Below are 19,497 nucleotides of genomic sequence, written 5' to 3'. Positions count from 1 at the left end.
AACACCAAAAAGTTTTTCAGCGGTGGATTATCCCACCTCAGTAATACTGGTGACATTTCTGAGGGTTTCAAAGCTTCTCTAAGTGGTTTCACTGCAATGTGGAACGCCGTTCGGACTCGGCTATAAAAAGGAGGTCCTTGTCATTGAGCTTCAAATGGAATCGGGCAGCACTCAGTGATAAGAGAGAAGTTCACCAATGTGGTATCACAGTGGACTGAATAGTCTAAGTGAGCTTGATACATCGGGCACCTAACCTATCCTAACCTAACCTATCCTAACCTAACCTAACCTAACCTTCATAATCTACGAGTATGCTATAAGGGAAGAGATCGGTCACTTTAACATGGGTTAAATATCCACTTCCAGGCGGTAAATTTCCACCTTAGGCCATGACTTGGAATCATTCCAAGTGACACGTCCTGGGACAGCTTTGTAAGACAAACTCTTAGGATCATGTTTCATTTTGAGCATCGGAATAGCACCAGAAAGGTGACGGGGTAATTTTCACTAATGATTTTAGTATTGAATCCGACCCAACGCAGCAAAGAATTTAAGTAAGGATACATGTGAGACACAATTCTCTTTTAAATTTGAGTTTTGCGTACTTGATTCTAGGAAATTATTAAAGTCGTTGTTCTACTGTGGAGAATTTCTTTCAATTACTGAATATATCTTTATTAAATTATTAAAATTAAAAAACTATTAATAATTCAACCACGAAATTAATCGATCCCATTAAAGTTTAATTGAATTTACTTCAACCACCGAAGTAAAAGTATCACTCCGAACGCTAAAATTTACTGATCCAACAAATGTAAAGATGATTTCATTAATTAAAAAAAATTGAATTATTAAAGCCAAGCCAAATTTAAAAAAAAAATTTATTTCATGGAAAGACACCCAGTTTTAAGTCGAATCACTTAACTAGAAGGACAAAACGACTTCATTCAAAAGTTTTTCGACTTTTGGAGAAGGAAAATAACTTTTTGGCGGAGAAATGCTTCTTCTATGATAAGCTAAATTCGCATTTGTATTTTAAGGACATGGCTTGTTTGGCCTCACGACAATATTTTTTCAGTATAGGACACATCTTGAACTGATTCCAAAGAACACGTACTGTGACAACCAGGGGTCCTCATGAACCAGTCTAGGACAAACTCTTAGGAACCTATTTCATTTTGAGGTTCCATATAGCACCAAAAAGGATTTTTTTACTTGGATCCAAAGATTGTAACTTTTCTTTAAGGTTTCTTTAAGGACTTCTTTAAAATAAAGACATTAAAATGAGGGTACAAGTACTCAGTTTTGGATTTTAAATGTTTCTTTTCGCGGTATATTAATAAAGCTTTCCACGTACATACAAATGCCAGCTTAAAAGTTCAAATTTTAACGGATACTTCAAAGTAAAAAACGTTTTCTTTAATTCCAAAAAAAAAAAAGTTTTAAACTAAAGATGCTAAATTCTCAAAATAACTTTTAGCTTATATTTTTTATCATAAATCTAAAAATTCAATATTTCAGTTAATTTAAGGACGATTTCGTTAAATTAAAACTGTGTTTACTTATTTTAAAGAAAATTTTGCCTTAGGTAAAAAATTTACAACATTAACGGACGGACGCAAATTTCCCAAATTTGTGTCCTAAATTTAATAAAAATTTGCATTGATCAGCTATAATGCGCGCATTCGAGACTGTTGTTGTACGAAGTCCATTATTGTTTTTATTGTTGAAGCAAATATTATAAACTTTATTTTAATAAAAATTTCATTATTTTAAAGAAATAAGTCCTTAATATTGTGTAAATTGCGCATCCTAAAATTTAAGTGAAATAATCTTTAATATCAGGTAAATATTTTTTTTTAATTTTCTTTGTCATAATGATAACAAAAGTAATTAGAGTTTTAATCCCTATGGCTTTCATTTAACATTTCGTTTAAATACTTGTTTTAAAAATAGTTTTTGGCCAAAATTAAAGTATGATTTTAAATATCATGAAAGGGTGCTATGATACACTGAAAAAAATCATGTCCGGATTTTTTCTTTTACCTTAAGATTTTTTCTTTACTTTAAAAAGTTTGGTATTGATTCCGAGCCAAAGAAGCGGAGAATACAAGTAAGGATACTTTTAAGACACAATTCTCTTTTAAATGTAGGTTTTGTGTACTTGCTTCTAGGAAGCAAATTTTTATTTTTCATGTTGTTAGCTTTTTTCTTCATTTGCTATCAAAGTTCTTTAAAAACGAGTTAACGACAACTTTATTTTTCAAATTCAGATTTGACTTCCAGTAGAAATTATGCTATGTTTTAAGTAAAAAACGTCTTTAAAATAAAGTCTTGAAAAACATATCTTATATTTGAACGATTTTTTGCTTTGTAGTCAAGATGCAAAAAGACAACAAATTTAAAGACAATTTCATTAATTTTAAAGAATTTTTCTGAATTATTAAAGCCAAGTTGACCTTAGCCCAAAATTTTTTCTTTCATGTTATGATACCCATTTTGAAGTCAAATCACTTAATTATAAGGACAATACGACTTCATTGAAAAGTTTATCGGCTTTTGGACAAGGAAAAAAGCTTTATATTAGAGAAATGCGTCTTCTATACTAAGCAAAATTTGCATTCGTATTTTAAAGGCATGAAATCTTTGACCTCACGACAATATTTTTTTTTCAGTGTAGAGAGCCCGTTTTTTTCCTATAGAGTCATGGTTCCTAGAAACAATGTGACCAATTTATTTTCTATACAATAAAGATATTTGAGTTTTAAACCTTAATGCTCTCATTTGACACGTTTTTCCAAGTACTTGATAGCATTATAACATAAACCTAAATTTCCATTAAATATATGTTAATTGGAAATTTGATATATTCTCAAAATCACCAAAGTAATCTCCATATCTTCACCTCCTAAGTAGAAACATCAATGTATTACATGCTAATCATGTGCCTTAGGTGAAAATTACCATTAAAAGCAGACATAACAATTTCAAATCATGGCTTAGGAAAATGTTTCTTTTTCCGATTTTACTCAGTTGTTTGTTTTTTTCTTGTCGCTCTTCCCAGACAAAGCAACAAGTCATGCTTCCTTCAAAGTAGCACGAAATCTTTGCCATTTTCTTGTCATTCCTAGATAGAAGTGTCAACTAGAAGATACAAGTGTAGAGTAGCGATACAAGTTCCACTGATGACGTTCGGTGTTGATTAAATACGTGACTTAATCGGAACATGTTGCTTCCATTATGCAGTCAGTCAAGAGTCATTTACTTAGCCATCCAGGGGACTCCCCCCCCATTTGGGAGTAATGCATATGAAAATGTGTTATGTCATTTGTTCCCAGATTGTTGGATATTTCCTTTAACATATTTTTTTGCAATTATTATATTTTTTTTATGCCCACTCTCTTTCGCTCCAAAGAAATTTTCTAAAGTTTGTTGCAGATATTTTTGCAATAGCATTCTTTTGGCGGAATTCATCTGTTCATGTTTGTCTGGCTTTTCAAAGAGCAATGATGTTATTTTCTTTAGTTTAATTTCTGTTTAGCTAAAGCGAAAAATGTATTTGTTTAGCATTCTGGCAATGTAAACCATATTCGCAACTGTTCCATTCAATTTCCTTGACAATGAGCATTAGAAGGAGTTTGTTTGTATAGCTCCATGTATTCCAGGGGTATTGTTGGACAGCAAAGGATTTCTTTTGCCTTTCGAGTATCCTTTGGCAAATGGGGCCTAGGTGTGGGTGTGTGAATCTCCTTTTCTGTTTTCTTCAGATGAGTTCAAATTCTGACTTTACTTGTTCTGCTGCCTTAAAAATTCGAAATGTAATCAAGGTGCTGATGTTTGTTCTTTTTTTTTTACCTATGACTGAATTTTATATTATAGAAGAATGTGGTAGGTAAGATTGTTTGTTTGATTTTTCCTATTTACCTCTTACAGAAATTCATTTCGTCTTAGGGCTTTAGTTGGAAATATAATTTAATACTTTAATGCCATTCGTTTTTGTTTTTTTGGTTTTTCTCTTTTTATACTAAGGCCTCATATTCCAGATATGTTGAAGTTTACCATCAACAAACCAAAAACTTTTTAACTTTTGGGGGGCAAAAGTTAATTTCTTAAAAAAAGCAAACAAAAGCTATTCGAAAAGAAAAGTTCCTAAATTGAATTTGCGTTACTAAATTGTTTATACCGCTTCAATTTTAGTTCGGTTACATATGGTCGGCCTTTGTTCAAATACAACCGCCAATAATGTCATCCGTTTCAAACTCACTAGTGTCAGATTGCAGTTGCTGGACATTCAATTCAACTATGTTGCTTAGCTGCCCCCTTCTGTCTGAAGCTATCAAGTTTAATTTTACACATGAAAATAGTGTCAAAGTAAACCAGCTTAATAAGAAGTCTTATTTTCGGTTGTTTTTTTTTTTTGCAGCAGCCAGACGCCAAAGTTTTTCTTACTCCATTTTTGCTGGAATTATTATAGCATACACCGGCTATACTCTCAGTAGCATGTAACTCTCTTAATAATGTGTTTAACGAGTGGGTTAATCATCAAATTATACTCTTCAGAATAATAGTCATGTTTTTGCATAAATCGAATAATTTCAATTAGCATTGCTGGAGGGTCTGAGGGTGTTTGTCATAATTTTGAGAATTGGTCATTGTAAAAAGTGCCAAAAATCGTTATTAAATGGGAAAATTAAAAAAAAAATAGATTGAAAAGGAAACAACACAAATTGGTATAAGACCACGTTAACTGGCCAATAAGTGGATAAATATTGACGAGGCCAAAGAGTCCGATATTTGGCCAAACATTCTGATATTTTTTAATTGTTAATAGGGAATGCCTTTAAACAATGAAATTGTGAATGGACAGAAAATGCTTCTTCAGTCGGCACATTTATTCGGCGATGAACCGATATTAATGCCAATCCATTGAGTCTACTCTCGCCAGTCGAATTTCTAAGATACGTCTTTACTTTCTTCATTTTTGAAAATGAACGTTCGGATGAGCACGTAGTAACTGCAGGGATGGAAAATGCAGTACTAAAGTACTTTTTTCAATACTTTTTCACCCCGGTCAGTACCGTAGTAGCCCTTCGAATGATTTAGTACCTTTTGTGTAGACATTTTTGAGTCGATATCAGATTTATGGTACAATAGCTTTGACAAAATATTTTAATATTTTGAGAAAGTCTTTATCAACCTTATTTGCTAATAGTCTTTTACAAATATGGCAAAACAGACATGTTCATGTGGGAAGAAAATCTCGATTTTGTAAAAGATATAGTCAAAAACAGGATTTTATTGAACTTCAAGAATGTTTTAGTCGAAAAAAGAATGCGATTCTATATTATCAATTTTTTATTTCGGTAGAAAATGTTGTCTAAATTTTATTTCTATATAGAATTTTTGCAAAATTTTATTTTTATAGATAATTTTGTCAAAATTTTATTTCAATTGAAAATTTTGTAAAAATGTTATTTCTATAGGAAATTTTTGCAAAACTTTATTTCTATAGAAAAAATTTTGCAAAATTTTTTTCTATAGAATTTTTTTGCAAAATTTTATTTCACTTCGTTTTGTTTTGTTATTGTTGGTTTTGTTATTTAAGCATTGTTGTTGTTTTTTTATTGCAGCTTAAAACCATACATTGACTAAACTACAAGTGTAGCTTAACCAATAGAGGAAAAGAATGTTTGTCAAATTTATTTGGGCAAAGCCCTATAGACTGCAAGATGGTTGGATGGACGCACGTTTCGGAATTACCACATTCCTCATCAGCATCCCCTACTTGCAGCAAAACTATCAACCAATTATAAGAATAAATTCAGGCAGTTCATTAAACTCAACAATATACCACATTTGAACCTTCCGAAAAAAAGGTTTTTGTTTGATAGCCGGCTATAGAAAATTTTTGCAAAATTTTATTTATATAGAAAATTTTTGCAAAATTTTAATTTCTTTAAAATTCAGTCTCTTGACAATAATCTTCCAGTGAAATTTTTGTTGAAATTTAGTAAAAAGTACCTTTCCGCTCAAAAAATACCTTTTTTGTACTTTCTTAAAAATTGTATTTTCCATCCCTGAGTTACTGGCAAAGTGACCAAAATTTTTAAAAGAATATGCACGTTTGGAAATATCTCTTTATTGCACTCTCCAAGTGCTTCCATCGCTGAATTAGGCAGGTTCTTTTCCCAGGTTTTGCGCCATTTCATTTAGACATGTGTGTTTGGCTGTTTCGTTGTTGTTGTTATGGCCAAACAAAGCGAGTCATGTTCACAAAAAGAACAACAAACACACATAAAAAGCAGAAATACATTTTCCAAAAATGAAATTTGTGGTGCGAGAACAAAAACAATTTGTTTTTTTCGACCGTCGTTTGACGGGCTTTTCAACTAGTATTCTAGGATTTGTGCAAGTTTTATAGGTAAGCGTTTTCAAAATAAAACCTTCAGCATCTTCGATAAGATTTTTCTATGCAGCCTAAAATATATATTTATTTATATAAAAATATTCATTCATTTCGGGGGGGGTTTGATCCCCCAGACCCCCCTCCCCCCGCTGAATACGGCCTTGCAAGGGACCCGACTGCATATAATGCTGGATTTTACCTTATCGATTTTTCTTCTTTTTGATATTTTGAATATTTTGTTTTATCAACTGGCAAAAAAATGGGACTTTAGAGGGTTAATAATTAACAAACGATTCTTTCTTAAACATAACATATTCGACGATGATTGTTATATATTTTCTGAGCATAATGTACTTATATTTTTACTTAGGCTATGGTCACACTAGACAAATATTTAACCAAAATGAGTGTCAAACATTTTTCTAGAACCATTTTCAAAATAGCTGGATACGATTTTTGAAAAATAATCCTATTGTGATGTAATATATCCAATATGAGCTCAAAATGTTTGCTGTGATTTTTCTGTCAAATATTTGCCCAGTATTCGAGTGCAATCACAATATTCAAGTTGCCTATCTTACACCTAATAGCAAGCGCTACTTTTATACCTAAATAAGACTTCTCCATTAAGAAAATGCTAAGTCCGCATTTAGAATATTTTTGTTATCTGTAATGCAGCAAAAACATGGCTATTGCAAAAAACGAAGTTGTCCAAGTATGTTTTTCTATTTTCTTCCTCCTTTCCTATAGTTTTAGCCTCCAATTATATGTCATTTACTGGCATGGTAGGCTTCTGTTGACACCTAGCTATTCGTTAGGTTTGTTTGGCGTATTTTTCCTCCTCAACTTTTCGTTTCTCTGACGTTTCGTTTTATTTCATGAGCTCTCTCTCTTATGGCTGGTGTCAAATTTTGTGTGCTTTGAGTTTAGAAAAATAGAAAAAAATAAAAAAGCGAAGAAAAAACTATAAAATGATCATAAGGAAGGTGAAGCATGAAATTTGCAGTATTGAATATCACAACACATGTGTGTGAATAGCGAAAAATGGTGGCAAAACTTTTTCATTGAAAGCCGTTGACAGTTCAAAATTAAAGTTAAAATGTTGAAAAGATTTTAAAAAAGCGATGAAGTGTCTTAGTAATTTGAAATGTATATGCAGCTAAGTGTGGAGTATAATTTAGTTAAGTGGTTTTTACGCTCAAAACTATTAGGATTTCAAATAAATTATTTTAATATGCTTAAAAAAATTTTTTTTCTTAATTAAAAATATTATAAGGCAATGAACATAAGAGAATTTCTGTTGGTCTACAATCCATATTCGTAACCCTTTTAGTTAATATCAGATCTATTTCGAAAAATAAAATAGATTTGATCTAGGTCCTTCGTTCCCGACTTAATGGTAATTTTGAGAAATATAGGTTTGTAAAATCATAAAATTTTAGAAAGAAACATGATAAAGGGGAGAGTTTACATAGAAGCGCGTAGAGTTGAAATAGAAGCTTTTTCATATTTTTTTCAAATGGAGAAAATTTCAAACTTCACTATGGAAATATCCAATAGAAGGCCAAATTGACATTCTATTTCGGTTTAGAATATGAAGTGTTGTACAAAAATTTTCAAAATTGTTTTGGAAAACATGAGTTATTCTTAATTTAATAATAATTTGATAATATGTAGTAATTAAATAATTTATTTACTTCTATTTAGAACACTATGATTTTTTTGAAAATAATTTAAAATTAGTTTTTAGGTGATTTATGACCCGACAAACATTTAATTATACCCTGCGCCACACTGTGGAACAGGGTATTATAAGTTAGTGCACATGTTTGCAACACCCAGAAGGAGACGAGATAGACACATGGTGTCTTTGGCAAAAATGCTCAGGGTGGGCTCCTGAGCGATATAGCCATGTCCGTCTGTCCGTGAACACATTTTTGTAATCAAAGTCTAGGTCGCAGTTTTAGTCCAATCGACTTCAAATTTGGCAGAAGTATGTGTTTTGGCTCAGAATAGAACCCTATTGATTTTGGAAGAAATCGGTTCAGATGTAGATATAACTCCCATATATATATTTCGCCCGATATGGATTTATATGGCCCCAGAAGCCAGACTTTTACCCTAATTTGCTTAAAATTTTGCACAAGAAAAACAATTAGTACTATGGTCAAGTGTGCCAAATTTTATTGAAATCGCTTCAGATTTAGATATAGCTCCCATATATATCTTTCGCCCGATATGGACTAATACGGTCCCAGAAGCCAGAGTTTTACCCCAATTTGGTTGAAATTTTGCACTAGGTTTACAATTAGTAGTGTAGTCAAGTGTGCCAAATTTAATTGAAATCGGTTCAGATTTAGATATAGCTCCCATATATATCGTTCGCCCGATTTACACTCATATGACCACAGTGGCCGATCTTTTACTCCGATTTAATGAAATTTTGCACAGGGAGTAGAATTAGCATTGTAGCTCTGCGTGCCAAATTTGGTTGAAATCGGTTCAGATTTAGATATAGCTCCCATATATAGCTTTCGTTCGATTTACACTCATATGACTAAAAAGCAAATTTTTTACTCCGATTTAGTTGAAATTTTGCACAGGGAGTAGAATTATCATTGCAGCTATGCGTTTAGTTGAAATCGGTTCAGATTTAGATATAACTCCCATATATATGTTTTTCTGATTTCGACAAAAATGGTCATAATACCAACAGTTTCCTTGTAAAATCGCCACTTCTTAGTCGAAAAATTGTAAAAATGATTCCAATTTTCCTAAACTTCTAATACATACAGTATGCGACAAAACATATGCACGGAATTGAAATTTCTATTATAAAATTCACTAACTAAGAAAAATGAGCATATGATTAAAATATTGTAACTAATTTCAAATGATAACATACGCCTTACATCAACGATAGTTACAAATTAAAAGAAAATAAGGAAGTATTCAGGAAAAATACTGGTTATTTTGCGGAGTAATTATTTGGTCGCGACAAAACAAAAGCACGAAGTAATTGGTACTTAAATTCTTTAAAAAAAATACCAACCATAAGTACCGTTAAACAACAAAAACACATTCCTGAGTATTATAAGAATATAGAAAACTTAGTATTTTTTTTTTCTGTTTAATAATTTTCATCGGTCATTTTTCATTCATATTTCGTGCAAAATGGGTAATAGTAAGTACTCATTGCATTTAAAAGAAAAAATTTTAAGTGATTACAATAAAGGAGAATCAGTCACATCTATTGCAAACAAATTTGGAATCCATCATAGTGTAATTTCGCGAACTATAAGCCGTTTTCGTTCTTCAGGCACACTACCTCCCATAAATACCGGTGGACGACCGAGAAAAACCAGTAAACGGGACGATAATTCGATAATCCGATTAATAAAAAAAGATCCCTTTATATCAGCCAGGTCTATAAAAACCCAACTGCAGCTCGATATTTCTACAAGATCGATTCAAAGAAGAGCTATTGAGTTTGGCTTAAAATCGTACAGAAGTGCAAAAAAACCTTATATTTCTAATAAAAATAGACAAGCCCGGATCGAATTTGCAAAGGAGCATCTTAACTGGAGTAAAGCCCAATGGAATAGTGTCCTTTTCTCTGATGAATCGAAGTTCAATCTGAAAAGTTCGGATGGATTCAGGCTAGTACGTAGACCTAAAGGTGAACGCCTTAATCCTCGATATACTAAAGCTACAATAAAACATGGAGGAGGAAGCGTTTTGGTTTGGGGGTGCTTCTCGGGGCATGGGATCGGTCCAATACATAAAATAAGTGGTATAATGGACCGTTTCGTCTACAAAGACATTTTGCAAAATATAATGTTGCCACACGCAGAGGAAGAAATGCCACTCAAATGGAGATATCAACATGATAACGATCCAAAACATACAGCAAAGTGTGTAAAGGAATGGTTGGAGCATAACAATGTTAATGTTTTGAAGTGGCCTGCCCAATCACCAGATCTCAATCCTATAGAAAATCTGTGGGATATAGTAAATCATAAGATTAATCGCGATAACTGCAGAAATACAGACGAACTTTTCCGGCAAGTGGAAATAGCATGGAGTGACATATCCGGGGATATTGTATCGAACCTAATCGGGTCCATGCCACGCAGATGCGAAGAAGTTTTAAAAAATAAGGGCTACGCAACAAAATATTAGTATTAAACGTATTTTTTATACATACATTGGTTATATCAAAAATGATGTGCATTTGTTTTGTCGCATAGAAAAATCTTTCTGATGACCAAATATTAATTTACTACTTTTTTTATATATAAATAGAGTTACTTTTGTTTTGTTTAATTCAATTGAAATAATTACTTTTATGAATAAAGTAAAAAAGAATAATCCACTTTAGTATTCTTAGTTATTAAATGTCAATCGAAGTATGTGTAAGTTCGTGCATATGTTTTGTCGCACACTGTATATATCGAGCGATAAATCATAAATAAACTTTTGCGAAGTTTCCTTAAAATTGCTCCAGATTTAAATGTTTCCCATATTTTTTTACTAATATTGTGTTCCACCCTAGTGCTTTAGCCGACTTAAATTTTGAGTCTATAGATTATGTAGAAGTCTATCAAAATCTGTTCAGATAGAGTGATATTTAAATGTATGTATTTGGGACAAACCTTTATATATAGCCCCCAACACATTTGACGGATGTGATATGGTATCGAAAATTTAGATCTACAATGTGGTGCAGGGTATAATATAGTCGGGCCCGCCCGACTTTAGACTTTCCTTACTTGTTTTAGAATATGGACTGCTGTACAAAATTTTTCAAAATTGTTTTTCGAAGCATGAATTCTTATTAATTTAAGATAAAAATAATTTTATAAGTGTGGTAATTGCAATTGCTAAACCATTAATTTATTTCTATTTAAAATAATTTTTTGTGAAATAATTGTAAAAAATTGATTTCAGGTGATTTATTGATTATTCAAAAATTTATACACGAAGATTGTTTGGCACACGAGTCAGAAGTTTGTCATACCAACAATTTTGCCATGGCTTTACTCATCGCAGAAAATGACTAAATAAGAGTTGATGGCTTATGGTGTTTTTTTTTTGTTGTCGCTATGATTTGAATGAGAAAATCTACTTTATCTCGACTATGAGATGACTGTAATTGCTACTGTCAAGATTATCTATTTTTCATCGAAATTTTTATGTCATTGATTGGCTCTATTACCATGAATCTGTAGCCAAAGAGGGGTGTGTTTTGGGATTGTATTTAATTAAAATATATTTTGCATTTTAAGCACAAAATGCAAATGATTGTATTCACTTGAGCCTCGCGTAGTATTTACAACAGTGAGTAATATGAATGAAATAATTTTGGTTTGCATGAACTATGCCTTGGGGACTATGCCTTTTGAGACGATATTTGATGCAATAAACGTTTTCTGCTGGCTCAGCTAATTCAAAATAATTTAACCTATTTGTTTTTATTTTAAGGAAATGTAACTTAAGCTCAAAGCTTGAGAACTTACTTGGGAAATTATTTTTTTTTGTAGTATCTTACAAATTTGGTTTGATAATTTTATTTTTGGGAAAACTCACCTGGAAAGAAAAAAAGAAGAGAAGAATTATAAAATAATTGCTTAAAGAGGTATAAGATATGAGAGTATTCATTTAAGTAAAAAAATAAAAATTATACGAATATTTTTTTTTTGAATTTTTTACTGAAATCCCTATTCGATGCGAAAACAATGTAGTAAAAGTTAAATAGTTGAAATCAGCTGAGATTTAGGACCACTTTGGAATCTACATTTTTATTGCTTTATGGGGACATTTTTTCGAATTTATTGTTTTTAATAAAATTGTGAAAATATAATTTAATTTTTGCTATTTGGAAATTTTTAAAATTGTGTTTGATTTTATTTGTACATATGAAGAACATCTCATACAGTTTCTAATCTTTTTATCTTTGAGCTATCGACTCAAATTACCATAATTGTTCAGTTATTTTCAAAATAGAACAATAATTTCCCCTAGAATGACCTACCATTATAGTTATGATCTTGGTTTCCACCGGAAATCATACTTTGTTGCATAAAATGGAAGTAGCATCTTAGTGAATAGTAAACAACACCTGAATGTAATTTTACAACTTCAAGAAGGTTTTTTATTTGAAATTTTCTTTTATGCTTGAGCAAACCAAGCATACACAATTGTCATTTTTTTCTTAGGCCAAAGGGAAACTTTCTTCTCTTTTTTTCTGTTGTGAGAAGGGGCTTTTGTCTATGTTTCATTGCCAATTTAGATGACATTAATTTTAATTGTTCCCAGTCTAGCTGATTTCCACTAAACATATTGGTCACTGGTCTTAGTAGTCAGCAGAAAAATGCATGAATTATTTAAAAAAATTAAAAAAAAAAATGAATTATTAAAAAAAAAAAAAAAATCTTAAATATCATAATCTCCACATGCTAGTGTATATATACGATCGCTGAAAGAACATTGTATTTAAAGGCTAGTGACGAATCGCTGGTCTAATAATTTACAAAGATGACAACGAAAAGATTAGCTGAGTATGTATGAAGAGATCATAAGTGAAGATGCACTTACATCAGCAAAAATATTTAAAACAATTTGCTTAGATTGCAAATTATATTGGGAGGAGGATGGCAAAAGGCAACTAAGATGGATGGCAACAACTGTTGCTGTTAATAAAATCCAGCAACAACAATAGCCGGCCTTAAGCATAGATCAGATACACAGATCCAGGCATATATCCCAGCAACAGGAAATTCAATGATCAGGCAACCATGACAATGCTATGTGGCTACTATGAATTCAAGAGATCACGCGCGGAACATTTTTTTTTCATCCATTTTATTTATGTTCAAAAACTGTTCTTAGGTCTTTTGTCTAAGCTATGAGATTTGAATTATTGTTTTTGTTTTGCGAAATTTAGCGAATAAAATAAAAAATAACGAAAACGAATCTTGTAAACATAATCCCAATGGAGAAAAACAAAAGATTTTTTGTAATGAACAAGATTTTAGAAAATAATGTAAAATTTTTAACGAGACAAGGGAAGGGAAATTGCTTATTCTAAAGGTTTAATTTTCTCTTAATATAAAATTTATAACGATTATTATGGGGTTATTAAATTTCTAGTAATTTAATTCCCTAAAAAAATTATTTCTATATTTTGTTTAAACTACGAAAGTTGTATATATAAAACGTAAAACATTATATATTTAATGCCTCAGTGGCTGGCATGAATCAAAAATGTCATGCTCGAAGGAATTGTAAAACATTTAAGAGTTTTAGGCGAATCAAAAATATCATGCTCCAAGAGTATTAAATTTTTTATTTTATTTTATTTTATTTTATTTTATTTTATTTTTTTATTTTTATTTTTTTTTATTTTTATTTATTATTATAACTGAGAACTATTTAATCAGTTTGAAATTATATTATATCAGCTTGTAATTAACAAGTGGGTTAGAAAGGATCCCATAAAGGGCTACTTGGGCCAGAAAAGACCGTTGTGTTTCAGTAGAGACTCTAAAATTGTAAGTGGTTAAAATCTAGGTTAGTACGTTGAGTCCGTAAGGGCGCCGCGGAATCGAATAAGGTACAATATATATAAAAAGATGAGTCAGTAGGCACACAAGGAGCCAGAGAGGATTATAAAAATTGCAGGCATCAGAGGGGAGAGGGAGTGTGTATTCCCAGTGCAGGAAAATGAAAACGCTGTCTAAACGTTAACTAAAATTGTATTAACAATTTTGACTGATTATATTTTAAATATTTTTGGTACATAGTGAAACATGTAGTTTTGATGTCAGACAAACACACGCAGAGATGGAATTTGATCACCCCAACCATGTTCCAAGATCAAAATTTTAAATATTTTTGGTACATAGTGAAACATGTAGTTTTGATGTCAGACAAACACACGCAGAGAAGGAATATGATCACCCCAACCATGTTCCAAGAACAAAATGTCACTTTTTCACGGAAAACATGTAGCATGTTTGTCGAAACCATGTTCTTTTCTCGGAGATTATGTATCTGATTTCGGAAAGCATGTTATGTTTGACGAGAAAACAATATTTTTGCGACAAAAATGCTACATGGTCGCTGTGAACAAGTAACGTGGTACTCTTGAAACAGGTTTGAGGTGATCATATTCCTTCTCTTGGTGCAGTTTTAATTAGCGATTAGAGCTTATACAACTTGTATATATATGGTGCCTTACGTATCAAGCCTTTAGGACTTTCTAATAAGATGCTATAAATGCGTATTGGTAACATTGCGCAAACATTTCATAATTTGTACAATACTAAAGTGATGAAAACCGCTAAACCGGTTTATCTTCATACACCGATTGTTTTGATGAAAATCCCATATAGGGTAAAACCGCTGTTTTGAAGACCACAACAACTGGTTAGAAAAAACATTTACAAATAGGTGCAACGTACTCATCTTTAAATAAATTATCGATTTTTTTGTTGATTTTTCATCACAATCAAATTAAATTCTTCTTTCAAAATAGTTTGAAGATTTCGTTTTCATCGGTTGAATCGACTATACCGTTTCTTTTTTGTTTTAAACGAGATCGTCCACCGGGTTTGGAAAATAGTCCGGGTTTTTTTAAAAACGAATATAACCGTCATTCAGAAAACACCGGATTTTTGAGCATTATAAATAATACATTCACAAAAATGAGAAATCCTGCGTTCCAGGCAACATTGTCTACCGGATTTGGAAAATAGTCCGGGGTTTAAAACCGAGAAAGACCGCCTTTCAAAGAACCCGGTGGTTTTATCACTCTATATAATACACAAAAAACAAGTATATACGGCCGTAAGTTCGGTCAGGCCGAATCTTATGTACCATCCACCATGGATTGCGTAGAAACTTCTACGAAAGACTGTCATCCACAATCGAAATACTTGGGTTGTGGACCACTTTTGGCATGGTTGTTAAATATCATATACGATCACCACGTACCAAATTTCAAGCAGATCGGATAAATTTTGCTTCTCCAAAAGACACCGGAGGTCAAAGCTGGGGATCGGTTTATATGGGAGCTATATATAATTATGGGCTGATAGGAACCAATTCCTGCATGGTTGTTGGATACCATATACTAACATCACGTACCAAATTTCAACCGAATGGGAAGAATTTTGCTTTTCCAAGGGGCTCTGTAGGTCAAATCTGGGGATCGGTTTATATGGGGCCTATATATAATTATGGACCAATTTTTGCATGGGAGTTTGAGGCCATATATTAACACCACGTGCCAAATTTCAACTGAATCAGATGAATTTTGGTCTTCCAAGAGGGTCCGGAGGTCAAATCTGGTGATCGGTTTATATGGGGACTATATATAATTATGGACCGATGTGGACCAATTTTTGCATGGTTGTTAGAGACCATATACTAACACCATGTACCAAATTTCAGCCGGATCGGATGCAATTTGCTTCTCTTAGAGGCTCGCAAGCCAAATCGGGGGATCGGTTTATATGGGGGCTATATATAATTATTGACCGATGTGGACCAATTTTTGCATGGTTGTTAGAGACCATATACTAACACCATGTACCAAATTTCAGCCGGATCGGATGCAATTTGCTTCTCTTAGAGGCTCGCAAGCCAAATCGGGGGATCGGTTTATATGGGGGCTATATATAATTATGGACCGATGTGGACCAATTTTTGCGTGGTTGTTAGAGACCATATACTAACACCGTGTACCAAATTTCAGCCGGATCGGATAAAATTTGCTTCTCTTAGAGGCCTCGCAAGCCAAATTTGGGGGTCCGTTTATATGGGGGCTATACGTAAAATTGGACCGATATGGCCCATTTTCAATACCATCCGACCTACATCAATAACAACTACTTGTGCCAAGTTTCAAGTCGATAGCTTGTTTCGTTCGGAAGTTAGCGTGAATTCAACAGACGGACGGACGGACGGACGAACGGACATGCTCAGATCGACTCAGAATTTCACCACGACCCAGAATATATATACTTTATGGGGTCTTAGAGCAATATTTCGATGTGTTACAAACGGAATGACAAAGTTAATATACCCCCCATCCTACGGTGGAGGGTATAAAAATGAGAAATCGTGTGCTTATGTGATACCCATGGAAACAATACTCATGAGCACTTCCTCTACCGTATGGATCAGAGATTAATGCTAATTGATGTAATATTTTTTGGCGACGTTGTTACTAAGTCCTTAGTTAATAGTAAAATTAATATATTCATTTTTATAATTTATAAAACTTTTTTCTCTTTTATATTTAGTTGAAAATAAGCTTTTGCTTTATTTCTTATGAAGCTAACTCTAAAACAGTTATTAAGTAAATCTTCATGAACGTTGAATTTTAGTTTTCTATACATACATATTTAAATATAAAATGTTTTATACAGAAAATAGTTTATTCTTTTATTGTCATTCACTCATGGCTAATGGGATATTATATTACACGGAATATAACGAAGTCAAGGATGACATTGTTGCAAATAATGTCGTTTTGTTGTTATATACTTTTATGTGAATAAACATCTTTAGAAAAATTTGTAAGCTAATTTAGAGGTTACAAATGTTTGAATGTGTTAACACAGAAATTATTCATACAATTTGTTGGTTACAAAAACTGTGAACCAGAGACTTTTCTGTATAAAATTAAGTAGGGGATTTTTCTTAATATACAGCTTTCAAACGATCAACTACAAGATTAGATTTGGAGTTCATGTTATGTTCACTTAAAGGTTTTTTGGGTTATGACCACATTTCCACCTTTCATTCATCACAGATATATAAAAAATATCTTCTAATTTGTTAATTTTTCATTTCTTGGAGCCTTGTTACATTATAAGCATCCTATCGATCTCCCATCATTACTTTGCGAAATTTCTAATAATTTATCATAATTCGTTCCATTTGTAATTTTAAAAATGTCTTCTGTGAATTATGGCCCGAAAATGCATTCTTAATTGCCTTCCCAAAATTTTAATTTGTCGCCCATCTGTCTGTACATATTTGTAGCCATCTATCAGTTATCCAAAGCATTTGTTAATCTCTTGGTTTTTTATGGGGTTCCATTTTCCCCATGTCTATTAGTTTTTTTATGTTTGCCAAGACCACATACAAGTGGGCATAATTAAGAACTTTTTAAATAGCCGGACATTGCTTAATTTCAGTGAATATCGAAATAGTTTTGGGCTTTGAAATATAATTATATAAAGAAAAAAAAAAAAAAAAAACATGTTGTAAGTGTGAATATTAAAACAAAATATTTCACACATGCCACTTGATAGCGATATGTTGTTGTCGTTGTTTGTATTTTTTGTTTGTAAAGTGTTGACATAGAGATTTCCAAAATGTTTTGGTGGGGAATGAGATAAGCCAACAAAAAATTTTGAAAATTCAAAGCTATTTTGATCCAATTTTATAAATGCATTGCAGAAATGAAATGAACTGAAATCTCTTTGATTCAAAAGATTTGTGGTAAATGGACAATTTTTAAGTACTTTGTTTACTCCAAAATGGAAATTGAGGTTTGTCACTTCACTTTGTTAGCACACCCTCTGTGGCTATGAAAATTATTAGTTATATTTTTAAAAATTTGCATCATCTTCATCTTAATGATGCAAATCATAAACTATTCACACTTTTACTTAAAGCGTTGGCATCAACAAAAATAAATATGGGTCAAATAATTGACCCAAGAAATCACTTAAGATTCATTTTACTTATTTACTATTATTATTATTTTTTCACTCATTTATTAACACTTATGCCATGACAACATACTGAGGACAATATTGTAGAAATCAAACAAATATTTTAAATTAAGATACGCTAAAAAAAATTATGGACTATGAGGTAATGTCTAGGAAAATGTGATATGTTTACTAAATTTTGAATTTTCTATAGGAAGCATAGGTGATAGCTTCTACACTGAAAAAATTATTGACCTAATATGAAAGATAATGAGATACTTCAAAGTGAAGAAGTATATATGACCGTAAGTTCGGCCAGGCCGAAGCTTATGTACCCTCCACCATGGATTGCGTAGAAACTTCTTCTAAACACTGCCATCCACAATCGAATTACTTCAGTTGCGGTAACGCTTGCCGATGGCAATGTATCTTAAAACCTCCTACCACCGTCTTCTAAATTGTAAGTAAGTTCATACGTGGTATATATTAAATAAAAAAGCCTTTTTTTATTTAATATAATAATAATATACGTATATAATTCAGTTCTATAGAAAAAATGTTTGACAAAATTTTCTATAGAAATAAAATTTTGACAAAATTTTCTATAGAAATAAAATTTTGACAAAATTGTCTATAGAAATCAAGTTTTGACACAATTTTCTATAGAAATGAAATTTTAACAAAATTTTCTATAGAAATAAAATTTTGACAAAATTTTCTATAGAAATAAAATTTTGGTAGATTATTTTTGGCTCGAGTGGCAACCATGATTATGAACCGATATGGACCAATTTTTGTGTGATTGGAGATCGGCTATATATAACTATAGACCGATATGGACCAATTTTGGTATGGTTGTTAGTGGCCATATATTAACACCACGTTCCAAATTTGAACCGGACCGGATGAATTTTGCTCCTCCAAGAGGCTCCGGAGATCAAATCTGGAGTACGGTTTATATGGGGGCTATATATAATTATGGACCTATATGGCCCAATTCTGGTACGGTTGTTAGAGATCATATACTAACACCATGTTCCAAATTTCAACCGAATCGGATGGAATTTGCTTCTCTTAGAGGCTCCGCAATCCAAATCTGGGGATCGGTTCATATGGGGGCTATATATAATTGTGAACCGATGTGGACCAATTTTTGCATGGATGTTAGAGACCATATACTAACACCACGTTGCACATTTGAACCGGATCGGATGACGGTTCATATGGGGGCTATATATAGTTATGGACCGATATGAACCAATTCTTGCACGGTTGTTAGAGACCATATATTAACACCATGTTCCAAATTTCAACCGGATCGGATGAAATTTGCTTCTCTTAGAGCCTCCGCAAGCCAAA

The 19,497-nt window shown here is 32.2% G+C and overlaps 1 protein-coding gene across 15 annotated transcripts in view; it reads right to left on the bottom strand.

Moving 5' to 3' along the window:
* trol (terribly reduced optic lobes) overlaps positions 1 to 19,497 on the bottom strand; it is a 230,614-nt gene that overhangs the window by 88,325 nt on the left and 122,792 nt on the right. The window lies entirely within an intron of this gene.

Source organism: Haematobia irritans, chromosome 3 (assembly GCF_050003625.1).
Source record: "Haematobia irritans isolate KBUSLIRL chromosome 3, ASM5000362v1, whole genome shotgun sequence".
Taxonomy (NCBI): domain Eukaryota; kingdom Metazoa; phylum Arthropoda; class Insecta; order Diptera; family Muscidae; genus Haematobia; species Haematobia irritans.
This window is presented reverse-complemented; position numbering and strand designations above follow the sequence as displayed.